The sequence below is a fragment of the Seriola dumerili genome, unplaced genomic scaffold (genome assembly GCF_002260705.1).
Source record: "Seriola dumerili isolate Sdu_G_001 unplaced genomic scaffold, Sdu_1.0 BDQW01000044.1, whole genome shotgun sequence".
In the NCBI taxonomy this organism is placed as follows: Eukaryota; Metazoa; Chordata; class Actinopteri; order Carangiformes; family Carangidae; genus Seriola; species Seriola dumerili.
This window is the reverse complement of record NW_019174299.1, coordinates 7879911-7885392: the sequence shown is the minus strand read 5'-3', so window position 1 is coordinate 7885392 and position 5482 is coordinate 7879911. Positions and strand designations below refer to the sequence as shown.

Genomic DNA, 5482 nt, shown 5'->3' with positions numbered 1-5482 from the left:
CTCCCTCTATCTAACTCCAGAAGTATTTAGGATACTACATCCCTCCCTTCTCAGGTCTGCAGACAACATACACTGCAAGAGAACATAAGACACGTTAATCAACATTATACACTTTACTCAACTTTATATGTTGCACTTACTTCAAATTAACTCTCAATTTATAACTTACAATTTAGGTTTGTTTCAAACTTTAAGAACTTAACTTGCCAAAAACTAAACTTATATCAACTACTTAGAACAATTTTTTTTTTTTTTTTTTTTTTTTTTTTTTTTAACTAAAGTTAAGCAACGGTGGTATTCTCTGCAGAGCTGAATAAATATTCACTTTCTTTTCAGTGTTTATTTAAGGCCTATAATAGTCAGGCGGGCGTCCTCTCTCTAATAGAGCGCCTTAAGGGTGGTGTTAACTGTTCTTGTAATACATGTGGGGACTCACTCCCCAGTATCAGTGGGGGTACTCCCAGAGTCCTCCACATGGGATGAAGAGTCAGGGATCGGACCTCAGGGGACTGTACTTGTTCTGTCTCCATAAGAGATGGGCTGCTCACAGCCTGAGGTTGTACTAGGATCTATATCAGGAACACCACTAGACTCTCTCTTCCTGATTTGATCAATATGTCTCCTCACGATCTGTCCATTTCCTATGAGGACTGTACATGACAGGGGACCTGTGGCAGCTCTCGATCGTTCCAGGAATCCATTTGGGACCATTTCCATAGTTTTTTGTAAATATAGGATTCCCAGGTGCAAAACTTCTGAGCTTTGTGTGCGTGTCATGATTAACTTTTTGTTTCACTGTTTCTTTACCAACCTTAAGCCTTCATGTCTGGAAAGTAACAGATCCAAGGCAGACCTAGGTCTCCTTGACATCAACATTTCAGCTGGTGACAAGCCTGTAGTAGAAGTGTGGAGTGATTCTGTAACTAAAAAGGAATCTGGACACTTTTGCTTCCAAGCTCTCATTTTCCTCCTTGTATCTTCTTCATCCCTTCCTTAAAAGGTTCGAACTGCTCTTTCGGCCAGTCCATTTGATGAAGGATGGAAAGGGGCTGAGGTGACATGGTTGATCCCATTTTTAGACATGAAATCAGCAAACTCAGCACTTGTAAACAGGTAGCGTTATCACTCACCAACATCTGTGGCAATCCATGGAACTGAAAACTTTGTCTGAGCTTTTCAATGGTTGCATGTGAGGTTGCTGTAGTCACTGGATATACATCCATTCCATTTAGAATGGGCAACAAATCACCAAAAACAGTTTACCAAAATGGACCTGCTAATCCAATGGAGTCGTGTCCAAGGCTTTCTGGCCTATTCCCAGGGATGTAAGGGTGCTGTAGAGGGAGACATGCTATGCTGTTGACATGCGTCACACTGGTTTTACTTCCCTCTCAACATCTCGATCCATCTGTGGCCACCAGACATATGACGAGCTAGTCCTTTCATCCTACACATTCCTGGGTGGGACTGATGCAGCAACTTTAACAGAGTTTCTCTTCCTTTCTGAGAATAATGACACGAGCCCCCACAGAACACATCCATCTCTCACACTGAGCTCCCAGCGTCTGGTGAAAAGGCAGGAGTTCAGGCTCCACTGTAGAAGGCCATCCTTTTAAGACATACTCCTGCACTCGTGACAATGTCACCTCTTTAGCTGTCCAATGTCTTATTTGTTCCGTGGTCACCAGCGCTATCCATTCCATCCAGCATCAGCACCAGATCTCCCTCTTCCTCAGCAGGTGATGTTTCTGGAAGGGGAGCCTACTGAGGGCATCTGCATTTATGTGCTGCTTTCCAGGTCTATACACAATCTGATACTCATAAGCTCTGAGCCATACAGCCAACGCTGAACACGTGGTGACACCATCTGAGGAACAGGTTTAGTTTCATTGAACAGGATATTCAAGGGCTTGTGGTCCGTTACAATTGTTAAAAGTTTCGTCCATAAGAGGTATTTGTGGAACCTTTAATTCCAAAGATCACAGCCAAACCTTCTTTATCAAGCTGAGAGTATTTCTTCTCCGCTGGTGCCAAGGTACGAGATACAAAACCAATGGGTTTTTCTGTTCCATCTTCCATTTTGTGGGACAATACGGCTCCTAGGCCATAGGGTGAGGCATCACAGGCTAATAGCAAAGCCTTCTTCCCAGAATAATGCACTAACACATCAGCTGACTTCAATAAGTCTTTGGATTTCCTGAAGGATTCTTCTTGCTGTTTGCCCCAGCTCCAAACCACATCTTTCCTCAGCAGATGATGTAAAGGGGCCAGCAATGTGGAGAGATTGGGAAGGAAGCGGTTATAATAATTCAACAAGCCCAGGTAGGCCTTGAGCTCTGTTACTGAAGTTGGGGTGGGAGCATCAACAACAGCCTTTACTTTGGCTTCCACAGTATGCACTCCTTTAGCATCCACTTTATGTCCCAAATACTGAACTTCATCAGCCAGCAACGTGCATTTGCTTCTCTTTAATCTGAGACCCGCCTCCTCTAAGCGGCTCAACACCTCATCCAGGGTCTTTAGGTGCCTTTCTCTGGTTGCTCCGGTAACCAGTATATCATCCAGATACACCGCTACATGTGGAATTCCCTGGAGAACCCCCTCCATGGTTCTCTGGAATATTGCTGGAGCGGAGGATACACCAAATGGTAGTCTGTTGTATGTAAACATTCCACGGTGAGTATTTACAGTTAAGTACTTTTTAGACTGATCATCCATTTGGATTTGTTGATATGCATGGCTCATGTCTAGTTTTGTAAACTGCTTCCCCCCAGCTAACACAGCCATCAAATCTTCTACTTTGGGTATGGGGTACTGTTCTAGGGTGGAGACTCTATTTACAGTCAATTTATAATCTCCACACAATCTACAGTCACCATCCGGTTTGAGCAAAGGAACCACCGGAGCTGCCCATTCAGAATACTTGACTGGAGTAATGATGTTCTCTTTTACCAGTCTGTCAATCTCTGCATCAACTTTAGGCTTCATAGCATAGGGAACTGATCTTGGTCTATAAAAGCGAGGAGCAGCATCAACAGGTACATGAATAGTAGCTTTAAACCCTTTTAACGTTCCCAGCTCCTCTTTAAACACTCCTTCATGCTTTTGTAGCACTCGCTGCAGGGTCAGGGGCTGTGAGTGGTTTGCAGTGTGCACTTGCTCCAGGTTCAGAGACTGTGGTTGGTGTGCAAGGTGCTTTATTTCAGCCCAGTCCAATTTAACATGCTTCAACCACCATCTTCCCAATAAGTTTGGACCTGTGCCTTTAACTACTATTATGGGCAATATCTTTTCTTGCTGTTTGTAATTCACTTTCACATATGCTTTCCCCAGCACCTTTATCTTTTGTTTTGTATATGTTTTCAACTTCAGGCGAGTTTTCTTTAATGGAGGGGCATTTTTCACTTTTTCTTTGAATGCTTTCATAGTCATTATGGTGAGTCCACATCCTGTATCCACTTCAAATATCACTGGTTCACCATTTAGAGTCATGCATACCTTGTAAGGGGGCACTGCCTCCTCTTCATCTTCGCACCAGACATTATACAAAGATAATGGCTGTTCGTCTTCATCACTCCCTTCTGCCACTCTGGGAGAACAATAATGCACTTTTCTCTCCTGTGTGTAGCGTCTTCCACTTGCTCTGGGCCTTCTGTCATTTCTCCTGTCAGCATTTAACTTTTTCTTATTGCGACACGCTCGAGCTATGTGTCCAGTTATTCCACAGGCATGACACTTTTCCTTTTTGAACCGACAGTCCTCAGGTGAATGTTTACCGTTACAGCGATAACAATCTTTATCTTTTTCTGCTCTTCTCTGGCTCTCTCTCTTCTTCCCCGTGCTCTCTGATCCTCCAGCCCTCACTGCATTACAGGACATGGCTCCTGCCTTACTTTGCAAATCCTGCACATTCTTGTTGGCAGATTCCATTGCTTGTGCTAGAGACAGGGCACTTTCAAATGTGAGATTAGTCTCTGACAATAATCTTCTTTGGATGCGGTCATCATTTATTCCACATACCAGTCTATCCCGTAACATTTGTGAAAGTGTTGCTCCATAATCACAATCTTGTGCCAATTTCCTTAATTCTGCCACATATTCAGACACAGATTCGGGGGATCTTCTCAAGCGTGAATTAAATTTAAATCTCTGGACAATTTCACTTGGCTTGGGGTTAAAGTGGTTCTTTAATAAAGTTACCAGTTGTCCAAAAGTCTTCTCTCCTGGTTTTGCAGGACTTAAGAGGTTTCTCATCAAACTGTAAGTTTGTGCTCCCACCACACTAAGCAAAATGGACTTCTTTATCTCTTCTTCCTCAATAACATTTGCAATAAAGAAGTGTTCCATTATTTCGCAATATTCCTCCCAAGCTTGCACTTTTGGATCAAATGGTGGCAGGGATCCTATTGTTGCCATCTCACCTGCATGTCTTCCCTCCCTTCCCCCAAGTCCTTTGTTCACCTGGAGTCCTATCCTCCAATCAAAGAAGCAATTCCTTCCACAGTGGCCAGAGAGCAGGGCAAAAACTCTTCTCCAAATTATCCTCGTCGCCATATGTAATATTGTGGGCCAGCGCGCACAAGGAGGACACAGAACTCGCCATCATATATTCCTGGCTTTTAATCGATGATAGTGACAGACAAAAGAGCCACACAATTCATACATCACTTCCTATATAAAATACTTCCTGACAGGACTTCCTGTCAGGTCCACCATGGATCCTACAGCTCCCTCTATCTAACTCCAGAAGTATTTAGGATACTACAAAAACACAATTCTGATCTAGTATATACAGGTGTGTGTATGTGTGTGTGTGTTTGTGTGTGTGTTTGTGGGCACAAACAAAGGCAAGATGGCCGTTCAAAGTGGTCACTGTGACCACAATGTCCTGAACAAAGAAGACCACACAAGATGGGGTAAACAAAGGAAACTACTCAAAATGGCCCGCTGACCACTGGGGTGTGTGAGAGGGAAGGTGTGAGTTTCTTTGTTAAGCCTAGCTCATGTAATCTAAAGGTACCAGGTTTAGAGGGGGAGGTTAGCTTCATGCAGGTTCCTAGAACTGAGACATATGCTATGTGTGTGAAAATACGAGTACCTGATTACTGTATGACTGACCACAACCTAGCAACTTACACAAAAGACATCAATCAACAAGTACATTAAAGCAAAAGTTGAGACTCTGCCTGCTTTTAGTTATGCTGTGCTGTTGCTATGCTGTGGAAGGTTAGGCCCAGTCAGTTAAACGTTACCCAGTCCTGAAACAAGCAAAAGAGTTTCTTTCCAGTGGTTTTGGTGAAATCCAGTGAGTTGGGAGGCTCCTGTGGAGTAAAGTCTGTCTGGCTGTGTTGACTTTGCTGTTATTCTTTGTTCCCTCCAGAGTTAAGCTTGTTCCATGCTAAACTCATGCTACGACTCCTGTTGCCTGGAAAATCACTAGCCTTGTGTCGTAGCTGCTGATTCTGAAGAGGATTTGGTTCAC

The 5482-nt window shown here is 43.5% G+C and overlaps 1 pseudogene; it reads right to left on the bottom strand.

Moving 5' to 3' along the window:
• Positions 1–811: 811 nt before the first annotated feature.
• Positions 812–3930, bottom strand: LOC111217740 (annotated as a pseudogene).
• Positions 3931–5482: the final 1552 nt, after the last annotated feature.